At 35.8% G+C, this 26,802-nt stretch overlaps 1 protein-coding gene across 12 annotated transcripts in view; it reads right to left on the reverse strand.

Moving 5' to 3' along the window:
• Nucleotides 1–26,802, reverse strand: part of RBMS3 (RNA binding motif single stranded interacting protein 3) — a 1,470,243-nt gene that overhangs the window by 511,139 nt on the left and 932,302 nt on the right. The window lies entirely within an intron of this gene.

Here is a 26,802-nt window from a genome sequence, read left to right on the forward strand (position 1 = left end):
TGGGTTCTAAAAACCTTCAGATCTTTGGCTTGACCTCTGGAATTTTTAAATCTATGAGTCAAAGTAGTTTTTTTTTAATGGCAGTTTATGGCAGTCAAAGAAATTCTGATCCAAGAATAAATAAATGATAATCCTATTATACTCTTCCAAAGTCAGACCGCATTAAGAGCATGGTATTTAGTTCTGGGGTTTTGGTTTTGGGAAAGACAGCGATAAGCTAAAAAGAGCATGTCCAGTGGAAATCAGCCAGAATGGGCAAGGAGCAGATGAAGTTGGGTCAAAACGATAAGGATTCTCAGTTTATAGAAACGTTATGAGACAGGAGACACATTCTGCTTGGTCCCAGAAACCAGTAGTAGGCACAAAGGGGGTTACATTGCAAAGAAACAAATTTAAGCTTGGGGATAAAAATAAACAAACAAACAAAACAACAACAACAACAACAACAACAACAACAACAACAACAACAACAACAAAACACTTGTCACTATTTAGAGCTGCCCCAAAGTGGAATGAACACCATTTGGTGAGAGTATGTTCTTGTTGCTTGAGGAAGGGTAGCAAGAAGGTCATTGTAAGTCGTTGTAGCTTTCTACTCTTTTATCTAGTATGGTTTAGAGTAATTGATCCATGATGGTCCTTCTAATTTTGAATTTCTTCAACCTACAACCTTAAACTTGCCCAAGAGGTATAAGACCATATTACAGCTCTCAGAAGCATCCATGTCTTAATCGGCCTTCTTGTCTATATTAAGTTCAGATACTCAGCTCAACTTTTCAAAACACTTGGCTAGCATTACTAAGCCATTGATTCAAAAACCAATGTGCTTCTTTATTCTGAAAAACACAATCTATTAGGCGGGGAACACGTAGGGAAATAATTCCCTTCCTTGACCTCCTCCCCCATATTTTCCAAAGGAAACTTGGCGAAGCATCTTTCGGAAGTGAACGGAATCCTCAGCAGGAAAATGTTGCAACCTTCTAGGCAATAATTCTGCCTAGAAATTCATCACCGCAGATGTTTTGACCTCATTACAAATCTCACTATGGCTATCGACCATAAGAAAGAGGAAAGAAGGGATGCCCTAAGACTGAATTTACTCTGCAGAATAAGTAAAACTCATGTTGCATTCAGAGACTTGAGGACCCAGCACCTCTGCTGCTTATTTCCTGTTTGATGAGGACTGAAACAATCTAACACTATGGACTTCAGTTTCCTATCAGTAATATTAAGACATTACACAAGGTAACTTTCTTTTCTAACTCTTAAATTTGTAATTTCCTCAAATTTCTTCTCCCTATATTTCTGGTACCTCTATACTCAATAAATCAGTAAGCATTTATTAAGCACCAACTATTTGCTAGACACTATACTAATGGCTGGGGATATAAAAAGAGGAAAAGGTTATCAGTTCCTATGGAGCTTATAGTATCTTCATTATCAGAGATGAAAGATTTTAGGCATTAGATAAAATGAACATGTATAGGAGACCTTAGGCTAAGACCTCTTCCCTGTCTAAGGGAAGGTTCATTTTGTTTTCATTTTGGTTCTTGATGCTCATTAGTATGCCAGCCAGAGATGGTCAAGGCAGAGAATGAGTCCAAGTTCATGTAATTTGTCTTTATGCCTGATATTCTTTACAGCCCAATGAAAAAGTCAGAGTAGAAGATATTGCCTAAACTGATGACTTAGGATGGTATATGCATTTCCTATAATAATCTAGATATCTCCCTCATCAGTTTCTAGGATCTGGAGAGAGAAATGAAGCAATCTAGAGAATATACAGATTCTAGGTGTTTTTTTTTTTTTTTTTTTTGAGTGTATGTATTCTAGATTCCTTTGGCAGAGAGAAAAAGCCTAGGGACCTCTTCTTAAAATAATATTTTTAAATGAAAAAAAAAGACTACAAAAGCAATCATATAGTTATTAAAATTTAATTTAAAAAATCAAGATTGCAGATCTTAAGCTAAGAATCCTTTCATTATCTCAAGGTGCTTGATGCTTCTTTTCTCCCAATTCCTCTTCCCTTTCTCTAAAACAAACCCTTTAATTTTAGAGATGAGAAAATAATATATGACAGATTTGGTACCAAAGGCCTTGGGTTAGAATATTGGTTCTGTTCCTCATTTCTCTATAATTTTGGGTAAGTCTATAGGCCTCAGTATCCCTATCTGTAAAATGTGGGGGTGGGTATCAATCAGATGATATCTCAGATTCTTTTCAGTTCAAATCGCATGATCCCATGATTCCACAATGAATTGACCAAAATCACAAAGGTAGTCAATGGCACAACTAGGTTTTAAACCAAATCATTATCAAGAGTGATTGGCCAGAAATCCAAGAAAAATGTGCCTTTGTCCCCAGGATTTCTCTGACTACAAAATGAGTCGCCCGGCATAGTCATCAGATCCAAAATTTAGAGCTGGAAAAGACTTCGGAGACTCCCTCATCTTACAAATGAGGAAACAGACATAGGAATAAGTCACGCCTTTGGGTCACCAGGTGAACCCGTGGCCCTGATTCCAAATCCAGTGCCTTTAGCACAGACAAAAGCAATCATCGACATTGTCTGACTCCTTCCAGAGTACTCACTATAAATGGAACGGAAGTTTGAGACATGACACATGATTTTGAGTTACTTACAGCTTTTCCATCCAACCAGTACAAATGGCTAATTTGCCTTGGGTAATGGGACAAGTCTCCATTTGCAAAGCTACATGTATCTCAAAGAGGGTGGCTGGGAAGGCAGGGAACTCTCCCTCTGAAACATTTTTTCTTGCCTAAGGGCACCGACAACATGACAGGTTACATGGAAGGTAAAAAATTCAAGAGTAAAAATAAAAATAAAAATTATCCTCTCTCATAACAAGTGGACACACTTATAACAAGATCCATCAGATCCATTTAAAAATATTGTACAGTTTTGGATACAATGAACTTCATTATAGCTACTGTCTTTAGAAAAAGTCAGGAACCTCACATTTTTTACTGAATACTTGTATACTTTGAAAAATGGTGATTTAGCTGTTATGGGTAACTCCCTCCACTGATGCATGATGGATAGTTCCTGATAACTGATGGAGCTGAAAAATTCAGGACTCTTTGGACAAGCTGGAAATTAATCTTTTCTTTCTTAGCTAGGCTTTTCTCTGGGCAGGAGACATATAGTCTGTCAGCAGGCCCATACTTGCAAGAATCTGCTGGTGGGTCGGCCTGCCATGGGTCTCTTTCCACCCCAGTCTATCTTCAGCTTTCAAAATGATATTCCTAAAGCATGGATCTGACCATGTTAGACTGCTCTCCCCTGCCTCTCTGAAACTCCAAATAGCTCCCTATTGCCTCTCAAATTAAATGTAAAATCTGTTATTTGACTTTTAAAGCCTTGTATAACTTGAACCCTTACTAACATTCCAATATTATTATACTTTACTTACTCATTTTTATATGCCTTGTGATAAGGAGACACTGGTCATCTAGCTGCTCCATTCATGTAGCCCCTGCATCTCTCTAACTGAACATTTTCACCAGCTCTCCTTATCTACAAATCTCTTTTTCTTCATCAGTGTCTTTCTTCAAATATCAGCTAACTTCCCCAGTTTGCCTTAATCTTTGTGTCTTTTCTCTGAGACTATCCCTAATGTCTGTCTCTGTCTCTCCATATACATATGCATGTGTGTATATTTATGTCTCTCTATATACATATACATGTGTGTGTATTATGTTTATATACATGTTTATTTTGTTTACATTTGTATATACATACATGCGTATAAATACATATTTATATCTCTATATATACATATACATGTGTGTATATTATATATATTTATATCTATAACAAAAATTTAAGACTGAAAACAAAAATAAAAACTAGGTTTACATCAATGACTTAAACTTAGATAGGAATATAGATAGGGATAAGAATATAGTTTGATTTTACATAATTGTCTCTATGTTGAGCTCCTTTTGAGTTCCTTGAGAAAAGGAGCCTAGTTTTGCCTTTCTCCGTATCCTGGGCCTTAGCATAGTGTTTAGTACATGGTAGAAACTTACTAAATTCTTGTTGATTGACCGATTGATGTAACTTCATTTGGGAATCCTTGATTTCAGCCCACCTAACGTTTCTCTTGCTCTTTGGGCAACCCTCAGAGCAAATGCAGAGCCAGAGACTGGGCCTGTGATTTTGTTTTTGTTATGATTGGGCATGAATTGAGTTTGAGAGACACAGAGCTACCCAGAGTTGTCAATATTATTCTTTCTTCCAGTCTAGCAGCAAGACCAAGATTGAGACAGCTGGCGATGGCCCAGGCTGCAGCGGGGGACCTCGGCCTTTCTGAATAAAGGTCTTTCCCAGGTCTCATTTTGTCTGAGGTCACACGCATTAAATGAGTAAGATCTGGGTATGAATTAAGACAAAAGATGGCCCTATTTGCCCTCCCAAAGATAGCAGTGGGAAGGGAAGACCCTCAGAGTTTCTGGCTAGAACAAAAAACAATTGCTATGTGCAAGCCCCGTACTGGCATAGGAGACGGGGAAAAGAATAAGTTTTTATACCTGTTTTTATGCATATTTATGTTTGATTCTTCATGATCCCATAAGCAAAAATATTGGAGTCGTTTGCCATTTCCTTTTCCAATTCATTTTATAGATGAGAAAACGGAGGCAAATGGAGTTAAGTGGCTTGCCCAGAGTCCCAAAGCTAGTAAGCATCTGCATCTGGATTTGAACTCAGCTTTTCCTGACTCCAGGCCCAGAGCCCTAACTTCTGTACCACAAGCTGCCACATAGGGAACATCTGGAACACAAACTTGTGCTATCAGTTCAGGTTAATACTATTTCTGTACTTGATGGTCTTAGAGATTTGCCTGGGGGGTATAAAGAGGTTAAGTGATGGTGCCCAGGGTCATATCCAGCCAGTACCTGTGAAAGGGCAAAGTTGAATCTTAGTGGTCCTGTTTTAGAAGTCAACTTTCTAACCATTTTGCCTCATTGTCTCTAAACAACATAAATATAACTGCATAAACATGTTTGTCATGGAGCTTAGGGGAAGATAACAAAGAATGACTTCAGGTGGTGAAAGTTTTCAGATTTATTAAACTATGACTGTGTGCCAAGGATATGTACAGTGTCCATGCACTCATATGTTCCTATGTGTGTGTCCATGTGTGTCCATGGCAGAATGGAAGGCTCCTCCGAGACATCCTACTAAGAATCCCTCAGATAATGAGGCAGGATGAGAATATGTGATTTTCTCAAAGAAATGCACGTGGCGGTGCTTTCACAGACTCAAACCCAGAACCTCTGACTCAAAGGACAGTGATCTTCCCCATGCCATTAATATTTTATGTCTGCTTTCAAGGTCATTAATAGAGGACATGTATATCGACTCTAGTAAAAAAGCATGAGGTGAAATCATCTGAAAATAGGTATGTGTTCAACACACACACACACACACACACACACACACACACACACACACACAGATTGATTCATACCTCTTGTTTCCAGTCAGGTTAATATATTCTCTGAATTTCCTGAAGCCAAGCTAGACACGATACATGTCTACAGTGCAATACTGAGCCACAGAGGGCTTGTCACAAGAAGGAAGGGATGACACAGTTTCTACACAATGTAGGCCCTGGACAGGAGGATTTCATTTCATGGTTCAGTGACAACCTTCTGCATCCAAACCCATTTCATAAATTGAGAATATGGCTATGTTGAGAAAGGACTGAACGACCACTTGGTTATTGAGCCACATCTGAGCAGCCTCTACTGGGAAAAGGGGGGGGGGTGTTTATGCATGGCTGCTATTTCATTCTTCATGCTCTACAAAGTCAACAATTGAGGTGAGTGAATAAAGTTGTCTCATTAGGAGGGGAAAAAAGAAAAGGAATAGACAGATGGATTGACAGGCTTGAACATCTCACTATTTTGCCTCTAAATGTGTACACACAACATCCCAACCACTGTGCTGGATGGATACACAGGTGAAAAATAAAAGCCGCACACACACACACAGAGAGAGAGAGAGAGAGAGAGAGAGAGAGAGAGAGAGAGAGAGAGAGAGACAGAGAAAGAGAGAGAGAGAGAGAGAGAGAGAGAGAGAGAGAGAGAGAGAGAGAGAAAGAGAGAGAGAGAGAGAGAGAGAGAGAGAGAGAGAGAGAGAGAGAGAGAGAGAGAGAGATATTAGGGGCTGTAGCAGACCTACGGTTTCCCTGGTGTGGCAAACACTTGCTGATGAATGAGTGTATATAAGCCCTCATTCTCCAATTTAATAATAGCTGGGGCAGTGAGAGATAAAAAGTGTTATTCCAGGTCACATGCCATTATATTTGTCAGATGGACTTAATTACAGTTCTTCCTAGCTCCCAGGATAGCTCTCTGTTTACTATAATAAGTTCTTTTCACTATCTACCTCCATCCCTCCCTCCCTCTCTCTCATATATCTATCCATCCATCCATCCATCCATTTAACTATTCTATCTATCTAAATATACATATATTAAGGTATATATATGCATATATATACATATATATAGTTATGTAGATATGCACATATAGAAATATATTCACACTTTTATATATACATATATAATACATAGATGTATGTGTATGCATATATATTTGTATATACATCCTATAGCACATATGTGTGTATGTATATACACACACATATATGTATGTATATCTCTCTGTATATATACAGAGAGAGAGAGAGAGAGAGAGAGAGAGAGAGATGAATGAGAATTTTTAAAGCTTCTGAAGTAAAAGTACCCCATGGTAACAAACTTCATAGACTTTGTAAAACATGTAGAAAAGCATAAGAGAGACAAACATAGAGAGAAGGCAGGAAACACTTATGAAATCTTAGCACTAGGAGGGCTTTAGAAATCTTTTGATTACACTCTTCTTTGAACAACAATCCCTCTGCACACAAACATACAACATATGCATAGATACATGCTTACATATATACACATATATAGTATATGCATACATAAACAAACATAACATTTGTGAATACATGTACACATATACTTATCTGTGGATGTACATGATATTTGCATATGTATTTGACATGTATCTATGATGTGCAAGTGCACAGGACATACCTGTGCATATATGTATGCCTATAGAATGATAAATGACAAATTTATTCCTATCATATATATTTATCTGATCTATCTTCTATCAATCAACTATACATCCATTTATCTATATATCGATGTATTTATTTATGCTTGTATATATGTATATATCTATTGATGAATCTATCATCTAAACAATCTTACTGCAACTTGAAAACTCTACTGAAGGGATACCTGCTAATCCCAAGGAGATAAGGAGAGAGAGGGAAAAAAGGGTGGAAAGAAGAGGGAAAGAGGAGGAATGAAGGGGGGAGAACAAGAGGGAGGGGGAGGAAGGGAGGGAGCACTGTTTTATTAATTAGGTCATAATTAGGTTTCTAATATAACTTTAGTTCCCAACTTATCAGAAACAGAAAAAAAATGAGAATAAAGTAAAAGAAATGGTTGCTAAAAGGCCTTAAGAACAATGCGCAAAATATGTTTTGAAGAGTTTGGGAGCCTAGAATCAAGGAAATTCAAGCAAGATGGTGAAGGAGCTCAAGTTCATGCTCCATGAGAACTAGTTTGTGAAAAACATTATGGATGTTGAGTTTAGAGAAGAAAAAACTAAGGGGGTCATTGGATCTATAGTGATAATGATGTTGATGTCAAGTGTTTAGACATTAAACAGGTATTACACAGGGAAACTAAAATGTTTTAGTGCAGTATATATATATATATATATACATACACATATATATAATTAATACTTTTGGGTTACCCTGTATTTGTATTTCTTGGGCTCAGAGTTGGACTTCAAAGATCAATTCAGTAATTATCTTCTAAATGATGTTCTTTGACCTCTTCATGTACTAATATATCTCCCACAAAATGTATCCTGTATTCATTTATTCATCCAAGCACTCATTAATTTATTGTGTATTTATGTCTTCCACAAACTGATTTTCACGGAGCATGAGCTTGAGTTCCTTCACCATCTTGCTTGAATTATTTTGATTCTAGGTTCCCAAACCCTTCAAAAATATTTTGTGCTTTGCTCTTAGAAACTTCTATTAACCATTTCTTTTTTTTTCTGTTTCTGATATGTTGGAAGCTAAAGTTACATTAGAAACCTTATTATGATCTGATTAATAAAACAGTGCCTTGGATGTCAAAAGTCCCATGTTCTAGTCCCAATGGTCTCCCAATGTTTCCCTCCCTCTCCTCCCTGCCTATCCTATTTATCTTTCTCTGTTTCTTTTTCTTTTTTTCTACAGTCAAGAAAATACTGCCATAATTCTGGTTGCCTTGTGGGATATCATTACGATGAATAAAATTATATTGGTCAAAGGTCTGAAATACTTGGGGAAAGCAAATGAATAAACTGAAAACACTATTAATTACAGAATGGCAATTCTTTCCATGTTGGGCTCACCTATCCTCTCAAAGCAATATAGGAATTCCCTCCCAGAGTCCTTTCCCAGGAAATGTTGACTGTAGATTGCTTTAATAGTTGTAACTTCATCTTCTGGGCACATGTTCATCCAACATAATTTTATATCTAATGAAGGATCCCTTTTTCAAACATATTTAACTGTCCAAACCTTCTTCCTCAATAGAAAAAAGAAAAACTTAGTAGCCGATTGACACTTCCTATTTATTTATACTTCCTCAGACTGCTGATCAATCACATAACCTACCAACTCTTTAAGATAGTTCCATTCAACAAAATGTACTATGCGTCTACTGTATTCAAGAATTGCTGAGAAATCAAGGTTATGTGATCTTTTTTACTTATTTAATTTAATTTAATAAAATCTTAATATTACCTTACACAAGGCATTGAAGGTAAATCTAGCTTTCAATTTGGTTGAGTTGGTGTTGTACTCTATCTGCTTGTTCATGGCCATACAACTAATATGTATCTGTATTGGAATCTCTATCATCCTGACTTTGAGTGCAAGATCATATATACTAGTCCACTAACTTTATGGGAAAAGATGAACACAAAGTAATCATTCCCTCAAAGCTCTCCCATCCAACAGAGGGTTATTTATTTATTTATTTACTTTAAACTTAGTTTGTCTGTTATGGCTAGGGTTCAAAATATAAATAGCTTTTAAAAGAAATTTTCCCAGTGGAATCTTCAATCATGTGTTTCCTACTTTCTTCAATAACATTTGGATCAACAATATATAAATGATGACTATAGTTGCTGATAAATTTTAATAACATGAGTTATATTACTTAAGAAATTAAAATTAATGACTTTTTTTTCTTTTGAAAGTTGAGGGGAGGATGTAGCACTTCAATCTCTCTCTTTTTGGATTCTGAAAGGTTCACATGGGTTACATTTTTTCCCAATGATCTTCCTTCAATTAAGCAAAATAGCTTTTGTTTAAGTACCTATTATATGCCAAGTACCACATCAGGTTTTGATATATTTGGCTTTCTTCAGTTCTTGCCAAAAATCCTACCTTCTCTAAGCAGCCTTTTCCAATGGTTCTTAATTCTACTGTTTTCCTCTATTGTTAATATTCAATTTATCCTCTATGCAGCTTATTTTGTAGATAGTTGTTTGTATGAGATCTCCCTCTCTAGACTGGGAGCTCCTTGAGACCAAGGACTACCATTCACTTTTCTTTATGCTCTCAGTACTTAGCATAGTGCTTGATACATAATAGGTGCTTGCTAAAAGCATATTAATTAATTGACAGAAGTGAAACAGTCTTTACCTTGAAGTAGTCTCTTGTCTAGCCTAAGTAGACATACAAAAATTACCTTGGTCCCAAAATACTCTATTCTTGTATCCATATTTTCCACTGTTGTGGTATGTTTTGGTGGGAGAGTGTGCCCCAGATGTTTCTGGGGTGAGACAGCATATCTACTGGTCTTACTGTATCATTTTTAGCAGATTATGCCTACAAGGACAGAAACACCAGTAGTGGCTTGTACAACATAGCTGTTAGAAGGCTGGACCTGCAGGCTATACACTTGAATCTGAGAGAAGAAGCCAATGGTATGTACAAATTGGGGAAGTCTCTCAGAAGGGTGAGGCATCCTTTAACATATATGTTAATCAAGGCAAACATAAGGGTTCAAATTGAAAATTAAGCTTCTTTACTCAATTAACTTTTATCTAATTTATTTTGATGACCTTTATAATGACATCAGGCTTACAATGGAATTACAATTTCTTCTTCTTCCTCATCTTCTTCTTTTTCTTTTACTTTTTCTTCTTCCTCATCATCATCTTCTTCTTCCTTGTTCTTCCTTGTTCTTCTTGTTCTCATTCTTCTTCTTTCTCCTCCTCCTTCTCCTCCTTTTTGTTCTTTTTTGTTCTTCTTGTTCTTGTTCTTCTTTCTTGTTCTCATTCTCCTTCTTTCTTGTTCTCTTTCACCTTCTTTCTTGTTCTTTTGTTCCTCCTCCTCCTTCTCCTCCTCCTCCTCCTTCTCTTCCTCCTCTTCCTTCTCTTCCTGCTTCTTGTTCATTATTGTTCTTCTATCTTGTTCTCATTCTTCTTCTTTCTCCTTCTCCTCCTCCCCTATCTCCTTCTCCTGTTTCTCCTTCTCTTCTTCTTCCTCTTCCTCCATCTTTCTCTTCCTCCTCTACCTTCTCTTCCTTTGTCCTCTTCTTCCTCCCTTTTCATTCTCCTCTTCTTTCTCCTCTTTTCCTTCTTCCATATTTTTCTTCATTTTGCATATCCCTAAATAAATTGTTATTTATTTCAGATACTACTGCTTTATCACCCTGAATTATAGAGGTGACTTTTGGGAGAAGCAATCCAGTTGTGTTGCAGCTATACCAGAAAGAGACCTGGACCTCTTAGTGATGTGAAAGGATTTTCTTTACAAGGATCCAGGAAGGGTTTTACTGTTCTAACTCCTTTAAAAACCATGGGGTTAGAAACATAATTAGGGTTTAGGGTCACTTCCCACTGGGCAAGGAAGTAAAGCCTTTAGTAATCTCTTATTCTCTACCATATTTTGCTTGGAAACTCTTACAAAGCCCTTTTCTCCTTTCAATCCATTCCTCGACATGTGAGGATGTGTAGAAAATTAAGTTTTGACAAATATATGAACTCCCCCAAACACACATGAACATCTCAACTTAAACAAGAAAGGGCTGTATAAACCCAGGTTCATAGCCGTGTCACTTTGACAGCCCCTCCCCTAATGCATAAACTGTGTTGAAAAGTTTGATCAAAAGTTAGAGCCACATCCTTTTGAGACACCATCTGCTTCTGAACTGGCAAAGTTAAATATAATCAGCCAGACCCAATGATTAATCTACTCCCTGGAAAGAAGTGAGGCACTCATGTAGGCAGTTTACCAAGCCGGGCTGTCTCTTTTAGGCCAGTGTGATACTATTTACTGCATTATTGACTTGGGACCTCCAACTGGTACTCCTAGAGTTCAAAAGGATTAGCTTTAGAAATAAGAAAACAACATACTTAATGAATACTCATGGAAATGGGAAGAACAAAACCAAACCAAATGCTGGCCCTGGAGGAGAGTTGAGAATCTGTACTCCCTCCATCTTTTGCAGAGGTGGGGATCTATGGTTGTGAAATATCACATACATTGTGGAACTCAGTTGAAGTTCTGGTTTGTTTGTTTCTTTGTTTAATAATTCTTTGTTACAGGGGACACTCACTGGGTAAGAGAAGGCAAAGCGAAATATTCAGAAATGAAATTAATCTGTGTGAAAACAAAATGTATAAATAAAGTTTATAAAAATATTTTTTTCTTTTTTTTGAATTCATTCTCCTATATTCCACATTTATAAAGAGCCTACTGTGTGTAAGATTATTAGTGATACCAAACAGGATACTGGAAATTCAAGAAACATATTATATGATTTGCAAAGCTCCAAAAGAAGGCAGGGTGAGCACTTCTGCTTATTTTTCACATATAAAGATGGATGTTTTTCAGCAAACAATATACTGCCTTTGAATAGCAGGAGCTATATTCCTGTTAGTTATTGTTACAGGACTTATTATTTACATGAACAGGATTAGTGGTTTGTACACTATAATTGTTAGAAGGTTGGACCCACAGGGTTTACACATGAATCTGAGAGAAGCTACCTTTTTTATATCCAAAGGTATAAATTGGGAGAGTCTCTCAGAAGGCTGAGACACTCTTTAACATACATTAATCAAAGTAAAAATAAATTTTCAAGCTGAAAATTATCTTTATACTCAATAAGCTCTTATATAATTTATTTATTTTTTGGTCAAATAACACATCCTATTAAGTTAGGGTACAGTAATATCCCTGCCTTGAACAACTTTTTAAATTATTTGCAGAGAGATTCAGCATTTTTCTACCAGGAAAATTCCCTATTCCTGAGAAATCACAGGCTTGTCATACATGTGTGTGTGTGTATATGTGTATGTATATATATATATAATTAAACATATATAAATATAACCTATTCTCTATAATATATAACACAAGTGGACATGTATGCTTATGAATCAATGTGTGCACATATACATACATAGGCACATATGCCTCAGTGCATGTGAATATGTATCTATATCTGTATTATGTGTGTTATATATGTATTTGTCTCTCTATATAGACATACATACACATGCTTTAGTTTAATTAAAGTCCCTCAATATGTTGGATAGAATGGCTTCTGAAATTTTGGTCTCAGTCATCATTCTATTCTGATGGCTAAAAATGATTTATTTGTAATATGTCCCTGACTCTAGAGGACCAGAATTCCCCAGTGAAATATGGCTCTAAAGTGGCCTGGGTGCCTGCTTCAGAAGAAAAAAGAAATTGGGGTGGAAGTCAATATGGATGGCTACAAAAATAATCTAAAGGTCTTGAGAACAAGGGCCATGGTATTTATGTGTGTGCATGCAGAAACATCCCTAGGACCTAGGACGGTGCCTGGTACAGTATATTTAATACATTCTTTTGTGGGAGGTACATGTTTTCAATGTTTTCCTTATCTCTGTGTATAATAGATGTGTATAATAGACATACACAAACCTCTTGGCGCTGTCCCTATACTTAGTGTCTTGAGGTCAATGTAAACCTTTTAGGTCATAACTTGTGCTCATATTTCCTTAGTCCTACAATCCTTCCCCAGCTTCCACTCTTTACCTTTGCCCCCATTGGCAAGCTCTCTATTCCTGTACTCTAGTAAGGATGGGACTGATTTATCTCTAAGGCTTCTTTTGATTCTAAAAGTCAGTCCGTTAGCAAACATTTATTAGGGACCTATTGTGTGCTAGGGACCATCCTAATCACTAGAAACACAAAGAACGATGGCAGTACCTGTGCTGGAGGAGCTCACATAATAATGTCACCCACTTTATGTGCTAGGGGCTTTTGTGGATACTTAGTTCACATCTTCACTTCAAACACTGAACATCTCCCCTGTGCTCAAGAAGTAAAATATAGTCATTTATCATGATTTCCTTTATTATGGTCCAGGAGCAGGCTAACTCAGCCTGTAGACAGCAGATTAAATCAGAGTTTTAAGGACAGGGAAGAACTTTATATATCACCTAATCCAAGCTTCTTATTTTTCAGATGAGGAAACAGATCAAGAGAGCAAAGGAAAAATGGCTGCAGATGCAGAGGAACATACATATTGGGCCAGGAAGGTCTCAGTTTGCCTTCAAGGTCACAAATTCTAGCGCTTACCCAATCGACCTTATCCCTAATATCTGCTACTCCTCTAGAAAGTATTTGATGAGAGAGTTTAGAAAGAGAAATACAAGAGCATCTCTTTTATTAGAAATAAAAAAAGCAATCATAATAACTTTTGATATTAAAATATAAGCTTCTTGAGGGAACAAAGCAAATCAGAAAAGAAAAAAAAAACAATTTGTGACCCAGGGACTGAGCTTGGCAGATGAAAATATTTTGTGATAACTAGCAGTTTACATTTTTTGCATGTGCTTCAAGGTTTGCAAAATGCTTAACATATGTTTTCTCATTCAATCTTCCCTTTGAAGTGAGGTGCTATTATCCCCATTTTACAGATAAGCAAATTGAGAATGTAAGAGGTTAAATAAGCAACCCTTTATAGAGGTGATGAATAAATGAGGTAATATTTGAATCCAGATGCCCTTAACTCCACCTTTATCACTTAATAAATAAAAGGAAGGAAATTGAGGGAAAGTTTGAAGGGGGAAAAATAAGTTGCACATGGTAGTCACTTTAGACCTTTCAATGGGCAAAAGGATTTTAACTATAGGTTTCAAGCCATAAAATGACTATCTTTGGATGAAGACTTCATTGATTTAAGTGTAAATTTGGTCTCTTCAAGAATTAGTGTATGGTGAAACCAGCTACAAGCTTAGGATCTTTGTAGCTGTTTGAAAGTTGCTTCTGTGATTGAGGAGTATGAGCTTCCCTCTATTCCTGTTAAAATAACAATCACAAATGATAGCAAGGAATAGGAAAAAAAAAAAAACCTATCAGGTACTCAAAGCCATCACCTCATAAAGGTAACTTAGGTTTGGCAGAATTCCTTTTTTAATAGACACAAAATAGATCAGCTAACATAGAAACAATTGGCAGAAATGATGGGAAAGAAATGGAAGATTACTGGGTACAATTTTAGGCACCTTTTTACTCCAAATCACTGAGAGCTCACTGTTTCCTTCAAAAGACCCTTCATCTCTTTGTCAGGACAAGGACATCATGGGCACCTTGATGAATTCAAACTCCCAGAAGGCATTTCTCTGCCAAATGATCCCCTCATTTATTTTCATGTATTTAGAAATTACTCTGGGGCAGGTAGGTGGCAAAATGAATAGAACACTGGGCCTGGAGTCAGGAGGACTTCATGAATTCAAATATAGCCTCAGACACATCCTAGCTGTGTGATCCTGGGAACATTATTTAACCCTGCTTGCCTCCATTTCCTCACTTATAAAATGAGCTGGAGAAGGAAATAGTGCAGCATCTCTGCCAAGAAAACCCCAAATTGAGTCACAAGGAATTGATCACAAAATGAATATACTATATTGCTGAATCTCATAATTTTTATAATATTAATGGTGATGGTGATAATAATAAATATAACCAATTCTTTTTTTCCATCTTATAGAATCTCTGTTTTTTTTTAAGATATAGCAAAAGCACCATCTTTGACCTAAAGTCCTTTAACTCTCTCAAATGTTAGTACCATTCCTCTCAAGCTTAACCATCTGACACTTATTTGCAACTTTTCAATTTATATTTATTTTGTGTGTGGCATATAGGTCTCTATATATGCATATATATATATATACAGAGAGAGAGAGAGAGAGAGAGAGAGAGAGAGAGAGAGAGAGAGAGAGATTGTATCCATTTTGTCTCCCTTGCTTGAGTTAAGATTCTTACTTGCAGAGATTGTTCTTTTGTTGTAATTTTGTCCTTTCTACCTAATTCAGAGCTACAAACATTTGCCTGAATTAATAGATGATTGCTGGTGGTTAATTGATCATGTCTGAAAGGTTTTTGTCTGGAACTGAGCATGTTCTTCTCCTTCTTTTAAATACCTTTAAATGTCAGGGATTGATTGAAGAGAACTGAGTTCAAATTTCTTCAACTGTGATCCATTTGCTTAATCTCTCTCAGCCTCAGTTTACCCCTCTGTCCCACCACAAATCATTGTAGGCCAATGAACTTTAACAGTGTGCCCAGTGAATCACAGTTAATTCAGTGAATATCTCACTTTCATATTGCAAGGATTCATTGGTTCATCAGCGTAGCTTTTCTCTTTTCTCATGCAAACAGCAAAGCTTCTACAATGGGGCACCCAGTTTTCTGCTCAACCAATAATGCTTTTCCCCCAAATTTAGCTAGCCTGGTCCTCAGATGGTTCCATGTGCATCACTATCCTGTGCTGACAATCTTTCCATCTTGATTGGACCTGTCAGAGGTTAAACTCAATTAACATTGTCTTTGGAAATTATAGGGTCAACTCGAACACCACAAAACAGCATTATAGAAGGACTTTGATGGACTAGCCAGAAGGTGGCAAGGTAAAAATCATATAATGGATTGTGTCACAATTTTGGTGACTTTTGCTTGAACTTTGCTTCCCATCCCCTGCATTAACTTGAACTATCCAATGACAATTCTCTGTAGAATTCATAGAAACATTTTAGGAATTCATCACATTCATGAGATACATTTTCATTTTGATGAGAGAGCCCCATTTCTTAAATCCTTGTTCACAAAGCAAAACACACTTGTTTGGTGGTTTCTGAATGTGGCTTTAAAAGTAGATAAAAGGATCAGTTTAAATAATAATAGCAAGTGGCTCCCAGCTGTTGGCCCCTTGCTTGAATGGGTCAAGAAAAAAGCCAGTCAGCACTCAGCCTTTCCCACGCCCACCCCAAACCAACTGCTGATCTCCCCAATTTTCTTCTTGTGTCTGTGTCCCTTAGACTGAAGCTTCATGGCACTGGCCCCTAAGTAAAGCAGGCGATTCCAGCTGTTATGACTAAGCTTGACTGCATCCAAATGTGGTTAACTGCCATGGAAGACACTTGGCTAGCAGAGAAGTAGGGTATATGGTGGCCCCTTTGGGTATTTGGTTCCATTTCCAAGGTACCTTCAGCTCTGTGGGGAGGCACTAAGGCAGTGAACTGGGGCTGCACCAGATGCCTAGTCCTTTTTCCTCTGGGTGAGCAGAGAACAACAGAAGCTCATTTACCTCCCCAGAGGTAAAATTTTGAAAGTCATATTTCTATTTGGAGTTTACTTTCCTTATATCATATAGTAAATCATTTTGGAATCTCTTTACTTCTCCCTAGTCAACTCTGATTTCTTTCTCTTCCTCTTTTGATTTCTTTCTTCCCTTTTCTTACTTCCCTTCTTGCAAACTAAAATGCTAATCAACACACACTAAAACCCTCATAAGAATCATAATTCTTCGCTTAATGTGTTTTCACTCTAATAAATCATTTCTAGGAAAAATCATTTTTTGTTAAGTGAGGAATTCATGTAGATTTGTGTACACTGATGTGCACGAGTATGTTCAAAGGACTATTGGATAGTGTCTGAAATCTACAACAGTAGATAATTTGAAAATCCAATCCTTTTTTCAGTTAACATTGCTATTTCTGAAGTTCATTTTTTTAAAGTAAAACTTTATGCTTTGATTCAATATATCATTGTTCACACGTGACAATTGTAGCTCAGTCTATAAATGTATGCCTTCCACAAAGCAATATTTTTTAACTTCTGTCATTAATATCCTGAATCAAGGCAGAAGCTGTTATTCAAAATAAATGAATCTGGAAATTAAAATTTAAGGATGATTCCAGACACTCTTAGTTGTTGTTTATTGTTTTCATTTTCAAGGACATTAGGCCATGTTTAGTGTAGAGACAGGAATGTCAACATTCACTTTACATATGATGGTTTGGGAAGACCTGATTTACGAATCCGATCCCAAAAGTTACTATGTGATGCTGGGGAAAGTCTTTTAATTTTTCTCTGTTGCTACAACTCATTAAGACAGCACTTATCAAGAAGTCATAGACAAGCTGCAAATTATTCTAGCGGAGAGAGTTCCCACACCTAAAGTCCCCTAGGTTGAAAATAAAAATGCAGATCCTTTGTGTGCATTGTTTTCCAATTTAGTCACTCTGTAAGGGGACAGAAATAGGTGCATGGCCCTGACAAGAGTTGTCAAATTCAGATAGATTGCTTGCTAGCAAAACTCCTCAGAACAGTACAAATTAGATTAAAATAGAATTGAGAAATGTGTAACAAAATGAATAAAAATGTTTAGACCCAGTGCTTACTCCATTTTAGAACTCTGAATTTCTTTTAATTTTATTCACTAAAACATTATTAGGCACTTACTACATACAAGTCACTATGTTGGGCACAGGGTAGGGGTTAAGTATACAATGAAAAAAACATGATAAAAAGAGCAGCAGAAAAAGTATCAGGAACATTTCTGTTCTTTGAGTGATTTTAGGACAAAAATAAGGCTACTTTAAAAATAATAATAGCAATGTCAATGTTAAGACGAGAGGAAAATTACTGTAAAGAGATGGATTGTAAAGAAGTGTAAAGCAGGCAAGAGAACAAGCTATCAGAAAATATACTGGTTTCTTTTCAAAGATATTTGAGCATTATTATATGGGGCCATAGTGACCCATCATAGAACAACAGATCAGAAAAACAAAGTAAGATAAAATAAATTGAAAATTATGCCAACAATTAATTATACTGAAGAAAATAGTAATCCTGGATAAGTTTTATCCTATAGGTGAAGACTACAGAGTATTTAGTACATGTGAAGAAATATACTATCATCACCAGTTAAATGATAAAACTACTTGTTTAAAACCACTCATATAAAATTACTTTCCCACATGGTATAAACACAACCTGAAGTCTGTTTTAGTATAATATAATGGAAGAATTTAAGACATGAAGATAAAGAAACCTAAAGTTCTAGGATTAGCTCTGCCATAACCGGCCATGTGGTTAAGTAACCTCACTTCTCTGGGTCTCAATTTCTGTGTCTAGAGAACAGGGGGATAAAGAATACATGTTCTCTAAAATTTGCTCTTCAGGGGAATGGTCCAGAATTCTTTTTTGAATAGATCTTGGATATGTCATTTGTGTCTTCTGAACTCCTGGGCTGTGACTTTTGAACTTATTGCTTTGGAACCTTGTTGTTATATTAAACAATGAGAATTTACTCAGAAACATAATATTGCAATTTCATTTGTTCTTTACATAAGCCAACTGGAATACAATATTGCATTAAGAGATGTGTCAAACATATACATATATATGAATGTATGTGTGTACACATATGAATATTTTGTGTATATATGTATTGATAAATGTGTGTGTATATATGTATTCATATACACACATGTATGTGTATATATATATATATATATGTATTGATGTACACACCTGTGGGAGGGAGGGGTAGAAAGAGAGAGAGAAAGAAAGAAAGTGAAAGAAAGAGAGAAAGAGAAAAAGAGAGACAGACAAATTAGGTCTGTGATTTCACTAATAAAAGCCAATTCCCTCTATCACTGCATATCGGCACTATCTTGAAAAGTTCCCTGAGAGACTGACAAATTAAATGACTTGCACTTGTTCATAAAGACAACATGAGTCACAGGCAAGGCTTGAACACATATCTTCGATTCTGAGTCTGATTCACTTTCCACTATGCCATTCCATCTCTCTCTCTCTCTCTCTCTCTCTCTCTCTCTCTCTCTCTCTCTCTCTCTCTCTTCCTCCCTCCCTCCATACACATACCCCTTTACATAAATACATGTTTCCATATACACATATATGCCCATACATGCATGCATATGTCTTTGTTCTCTTTCTCTACATATATATTTATTTGTGTAGACACATACATACACTCCTATACATAGAGATGTTTCTAGATACATTTACATACACACACATATGCATGTACCTATCTTATAAGAACCCAATTCTGTCAACTTGTAGACCAAGCACATTTTAACCTATATCTTAAGTTTAAAAGCATGAAATTATCAAACTGTCCTTAAATCTACTTCTTAGGTAAGTAAAGTGATGTAATTGTTTCCTCATAAAATTTAAAAATAAAAAGTTAAAATGAATACCTGAGTCAGCCAGTAAAACAGGGGCACAAGCATCTCTCTGAAGTTGGGAATGTTTTCAAATGAGGAAGTCCAGACAATACCACTAGATAGCATTTATATAATTTGCAAATTGCTTTACATATGCTAATTCATTTGATCCTAATAGTATCTTTAGCCCTGGGAACCTGTCTCCTGTACATGAAAGCTTTATTTTAATTGTATCTTTGCCAGCTAGCTCTTTGGAAATGCTCTTCACAATTCACCACACAAAACTAAAGTTAAGATTTTGCAAGAATACCTGTTCTATTCTCTCCCTCCAATTTGCTACTACAATCATTAATGTTCCCTTGTTTCCCTGGCCCTGCAATTCTGTCTTTGTTCTTTAAATTCATCTCACAAAAATGTATCACATCCCAGACTATGGAGTACTTGCTGCTTTTGCATAGAATTTGGATTAATAGGAATCAACACCTTTTGATAATTTCTAGGTCCAAGTGGCATTTTCAAGAAATATGTGAGATCCAAGATATACTCATTCTCACAATTGCTTCTACTAAGCATATTTGTTCTAGTATCTTCTTCAGCAAGTTCTTTCCATACACACACACACACACACACACACACACACACACACACAGAGTCATATTCTCTTGAAATCTCTACAATGATTAAGCACCCAACATGCAACATTGAGTGATTACATGGCTTCCTGAATTGTGCTGTCCAAATGTAACATTCTGAGTAGTGGCAAAGAACACAGCTTTAGGAGAATTTTTTTTTTATTATTGTGTTAATTTTTCTGTAGATGCTTATTGAGTCTGACAAGATGACTTCTGGGACATAAGAGCTGTGGGTAATTTAATTCCTTCTCATCACCATTCTCTAGGTTTCAGGTAAATTAATATTTAACACATATATTAAATGAAATGGAAAATTCAAAATATTTGGTTGGGCAATTGATGAGAACTGAATATTTGTGTTTACTAAATTTCAAATGCCAAACAGTTATGATTTAATGTCAATTCAGTTTAACAAGCCTTATATAGATAGAGGAATAAAAATAGTATAGTCTCTGCCCTGAAGGATCTTACCTTCTACTGGAGGAGAAAATAAAAGATAATTTGGGGGCATTGGCAATTAAGGTTTCAGGAAATATATCATCTAGGATCATATATTTGAGCTGAGTTTCAGAGGAAACTAGAAATTCCAGGAGGCAGAGGTGAAAAGAGAGTATCTGAAGAAGAGAAGAACTATTTTCTACTTCTCTCATATATTAAAAAATAAAGTTATACTACCAAAGTTATGAGTTTCTCATACAATATTAACCACAGATAACAGCTATATCACATAATGACAAGGGTCACAAGTGAATGGAAGGAAGGAGGAAGAGAAGAATGGATGGATAGGTGTGTGTGTGTGTGTGTGTGTGTGTGTGTGTGTGTGCGCGCATCCTGAAAGAAAAAAGAAGGGAGCAAAATTTTCATCTGGTTAATCATCAAGAAAAAGGCAATCCCTTTATTTGAGAGATTATTATTAAATCATAACATGTATGTTTCTTGGGCATATGATTATACTAGAAGAGCCATATCACTATCAATTATCGCATTACCTCAGACTTTTAGTGACTTCCTCAGAGAATGAAGTATTGAAAATTGATCATTTCAGTTCATTTCCATTGTCCTAATGCATATTTTAGCATAATTTATTGACATATCCTTCATTTATCAAACCATCCTATTTTCAAATGAATTTAATTTAGTTGATTTCCATTCAATTCACCCAGCATTTATGAAGCATCTACCAAGATACTGAGAATAAAAAGAAAAAATGATGAGTTCTGTCTTCAAAAAATTGAAAATTCCATGTCATGTTAGTAGCATGGAATGTTGGATCCTGTTTCAACATTGTTTACTATATTGAGGCTTTGGGGTTAGTCACAAGTTTAAAATTCAGATTTCTGGAACTTTACGCAAGTAAAGACTTTCGTTTTCTCATAAAACTCTGGATTCATCTGAATGGGGCAAAGATTGCGTAAACTATTTCAGCTACTCAGAGGACAGTTGAACCACAATAAAATATGCACTAGCTGCTCCTACTCATGCCCAGTTAGTCCCAGGATGTGTGTGAATTTTGTGATGTTCCCTTCCCTTTCCCCATCTCTATTTCTGCGTCCTGCTTCTCTGTGGGCTATGCTTTTAATTCTACATATTAAAGAAAATCTCAAAATGTTTTTGTTTTATACAATACAAGCCAGAATATTAACTAAAAACTATATTATTTGGAATATGATTGTGTGTTCAAATGTTGGTTAGTCGGGAAATACTAGCTCTAGTATATTTTTGGTGACCATGGGGGAATTTACATTCTTTTGGGGAAATAATATTGCAGTTCAAAAGATTGTTCTCATTAAAAGAAATTGTTTCTCAAAGGAATACTTAAAGTAGAATTTTTTAAAACTTTTTTTGTAACCTTTATCTCTTTGGTAGTCTGATGAAAACTACGGACTGCTCAGAGTAAGGTTTATAAGTTCATAAAACATATAGGAGTACTAAAAAAAAAATTACATTAAAATAAAAATATATTTTCCCAATACTAAAATCTATCCTTCTTTTTGGAAGATCATTGGAACCCAGATGAAGAATTCTTGATTTAAAGAAATTAAATGCTTAGTATTTAAAATAAAATAATCCTTTAATTTCTAGAATTTGCATTGAGAAAATTGTTGAGACATGATATAATTAAAACTATTTCTCATATAAACATCATCATCCTAATAGTTAGCATATGTATGGTGGTTTAAGGTTCACAAAATGCTTTGAAAATTTTATCTCATTTGATCTTCCCAAGAATCCTGGAGAGGAAATTGAAACAGACAAGGGGTTAAATGACTTGCTCAATGTTACACCTTTATTTGGTGTCTGTGGCCAATATTAAAATGAAATAAAAACACATGTAATCTATGATACTACAGTCCTTTGTATATTAGAAACGTTGGAATTCAAATTACTGCACAGTTATTATTCTTAAAAAAATACATTTGAACACAAGTGCAAAAATCTTTGTATATATAATTCACACACACAGACAATGGACAAGTCACTTGATCTCTGGTCCAGAAAACTTTCTAAGGTCATAAGTTTTGGTAAAGATACTTATGTACCTTGATAGAAAAAATTGCCTTACTTCTAGATCCCTGGGCCAATGAAATGAGAAATCTGGTTCTAGACACACACACACACACATACACACACACACACACACACACATATTCATCCTTTCAACCTCTTCTAGATCTGATTACCCTGTCACTTTTGTTAGAGTTATGACCTCAGAATGCAGTATTTCATCGAGTTCCATGTGGGTATCCCTACATTCCATCATACCATGAGCCTTCTGAGGGCTGTGACAACATGAAATCAGAGGACATATTTAGCTCATTTACTGCATCCCCTCAATATTCATTTTGTAGCCAAGACAACTGAGAGTACTATGCACTATGAAATTGCATGCAAGAAATTTCCTTGTGCAAGAATTACGTTGCTTAGATGGCTCAATGACAAAAGTGAAAAAGAATTCCTGCCCTCAAGTAGCCTCCAATCTCCTGAGAAATTATATTCTGTAGAACGAGAGATCACCTGATTTATCACTTCAAAAATTAAAATTATATGGCTCATTAAATTTTTCTCTGATTTTGAAACTCATTTCTACAGTCATGATGTGTTCAGATAGCATAAGTAGATGAAGATCACATTCATATGGAAACAAAGTATATGTGATCAACAGGTGAAATGATTGTCAGCAATACTTTATAAATTTCATGTTTATAAACTAGAGACAGATAAGAGTTCATTGCTCCCCCAGAAGACCTCTTTTTTTTTTCTTGGCTCTGCAACGTAACAGTAGACTATATTCCCATCTCTTTCATCATCAAATTAGTCATAGGACTATGAATTTCTGAGCTGTAGTACCTCACAAAGATAATCTACTAAATCATTGAGATATTATGATCTGTACTAGTAGAGAGACTACAGTGAGAAGAAACCACATATCATAAAATCATAGGATCTTAGATTTTGATAGGATACAGCCACTTTCTTTTATAGAGAAGGAAGTGGAAATCCAGGGAGAGAGAAAGTTAAATTTTCTTTCAAGGACATAGAGTAAATCTCAAAAGTGAGAGTTAATCTAATATCTTCTAACTCCAGAACCACAATCTCTCCACTGGGACAATTCTAAAAATATTAAAGTATATCTTATATGTGGATTGGTTTTCCTGACTAGTTTTGATTTCTGATTCTTTTTGGTTTTACCCTTTGCCAGGATTCTTAACTTTTTTTATGTCATTGATACCTTTGCCAGTCTGGTGACTAACAAAAGTCTATTGACTTTTTCAGAAAAAAATGCTTTAAATACATAAAATATAATATATGGAATTGCAAAGGAAACCAATTATATTGTAATACAGTTATCTGACTTAAAAAAATAATAGGTCCAAAGCTAAGAAGACTTCTAAAAAAGAATGTCACATTAAATAGAGAATGGTAAAAAAATATAGTCAGAAATTAAAAACAGACAGAAAAAATAATATTTAAAAATCCATACAGATACATCTTAGAAAATATAGAGATGTCAAAATATCTAATCATTAAAAAAAATTGCATGATGTTTAGCTTTAAAAATATTGAATGATAAGTTTTTAAAGATTTTCTTTGCTGAGAAAAAGATACATTTGGGTTATTTTTGTCCATCTTTGCTAGTATGTGTAAATAAAATATTATAGACACTGAACTGAGCTATTTTGTCACTTCCATATTGGAATCAGATGGAAATTAAACCATTAAAAGAACATTGCGACCATAGCAGAAAAGAAGATGGCAGTATAAGTCCTACCGATATTATATAATAAAAAGAAATGGAAAGCCCCAAATAAAACAAAACATCTCTTCCTCAAATAGAAAGAGTGTCCCTGCCACGAGCTTTCCTTGTGTGCATTCTGTCTGCCACACCACTCAGCCTACATTCTCCTAAGTGGGTTTCACTGTGAAATTACCAGTGGAATGAAGAGACAGGCCAGCACGCCATGATATTAATCTCCCAAGTCCTCAATCATTCAACAATAGCTTCATTATTCAGGGGCACTCAGCTTGGTCAGTGTTTGTGCATGTTTTCAGCTGTTTCATTAAGAGCCATTTGATTTCAAAAGAATCCAATGGCTGTGAAAATGAATAATCCAAAAAAGAAAAAATGTCTCCCAAGTTCTCACCTCTGGAAGAAGGGGTGGGGAGTGGGGAAGAGGGAGAATGGAGCAATCACCAAAGAAAGAATAATCATTTAAAATGAAAGCATTTTGAAGGGTTCATGGGGAGGACATTTGAGCCAGGGCATGAGGGAGACTGATTTCACACATCTGCCTGTTTAATAGAAAGGACCAAATTCTAAATACATGCCTATCACTTCTAATTAACTCATCTGCTGCTTATATTATGGTGATTATCCTTTCCCCCAACCTCCATCTACAGTTTTAATGGTTTTCTATAAGTAACGTGTGGCGTTCTGTTTGAACCATTGATTTCTGGAGGCATGAAAACCTTATCTAGGATGGAGCATTGCCTTCTCTCAGGACTGCTTAAGCACAAAAGGACCAGCTCCCAGACAATCTGCTTGTGTGTGGAGACTCACAGAGTGGAGGTGTTTCCATTCACTCATCCTGATTCCCTGTAGCTTGTTAAGACAGCTCCCAAAGAAGCAAAACCAGTATTTCCAGGGACCCGTGGCTTACACAGCTGTTCAGATGGCCCAAGGCAAAACAGAATGACCCACTACTTTAGTCCCTGTTCAGTTCCAGGACACAAGCCCAGACACAGAATGAGATGGAATTTTAAGAAAAAAAAAGGAAAGGAAGGAAATGGTTTAATTTTTTTTCCTCTAAAGCTTATTAGTGGTTGTATAACAAAGAGAGAACTAGGTACAGAAAGTTACATGTGGAAAGTCGATAATATGGATAGCTGCTTGGAAAATAAATCCCTAACTCACAATGGACATTATCTCTGAAAACACACCACCCAGTAAGAACTTTATGTGAGGAACTTAGGCTATAGATTTTTTTTCTCTTTTCCTCCACCTCTGACTTGTGACATCATTGTACTCTCAATGTGGAAATTACCTCTACTGCTACTGTTCAGCAACCCACCCATTATTTGTAGTCTTGGAGAGCTGGAATAACAAAGGCAGTCATTCCTAGACACAGAACTTAAACCCTGATCTTTTTGATCCTAGGTCTGTCCCTTTATCCATTATATCATGAGACCACCTAACATGAAAACAAAGAATACTACCAATCAAAATTTCAATGAGTTCACTTATGAAAGACATACAATGAAGGAGTTTTTTTGGCAAATGAAATTACAAATTGTCATCCAAGGATGGAATTTTCACCCGCTGAATTGTCAACATAGCTGAAATCACAGGAAGATTGTGAATAAATATATGTGGGTAAATGAATGAATGATATATGTTATATATAGGTTCACACATCTTGGTTATATATAAATTTAAGGAGAACACATATATCCACATGGAGGATCTATGATTACAACAGCATACAAATCTTCAGATATGAGAACCTCCTTCTGTTTAACAAAGATTATAACTTGAGCCACTCAGAGTTTAAGGAACTTATTCAAGCTACCAATTATTAAAGGTAGGATTTGAATCCTGGTCTTCCTCACCTCAAATCCAGCCTTCCTACCATTCTAATATGCTCTTTCATGTGCACACACATAGAGATAGGTAAATAAGGATACATATAGATGGATCTATCTATATTTCTCTTCCTTCCTATCTATAGACAGAGAGATAGGTGAATAAGGATACATATAGATGTATCTATCTATATTTATCTGTCTTCATATCTATAGACACACAGAGAAATGGGTAATTAAGGATACATATAGATGTATCTATCTATATTTCTCTGTCTCCACATCTATAGACACACAGAGAGATACATATATGTGTATCTATCCATATATACACAATTCGCATACAGAAATATATGAATACATATACACACATGCATATATACAAGCACATAATATAAACATACTTGTGCTTTTTACATTGCTTGTTTATCTTCCCCATTAGATT

This window comes from Antechinus flavipes, chromosome 5 (assembly GCF_016432865.1).
Source record: "Antechinus flavipes isolate AdamAnt ecotype Samford, QLD, Australia chromosome 5, AdamAnt_v2, whole genome shotgun sequence".
Classification (NCBI taxonomy): domain Eukaryota; kingdom Metazoa; phylum Chordata; class Mammalia; order Dasyuromorphia; family Dasyuridae; genus Antechinus; species Antechinus flavipes.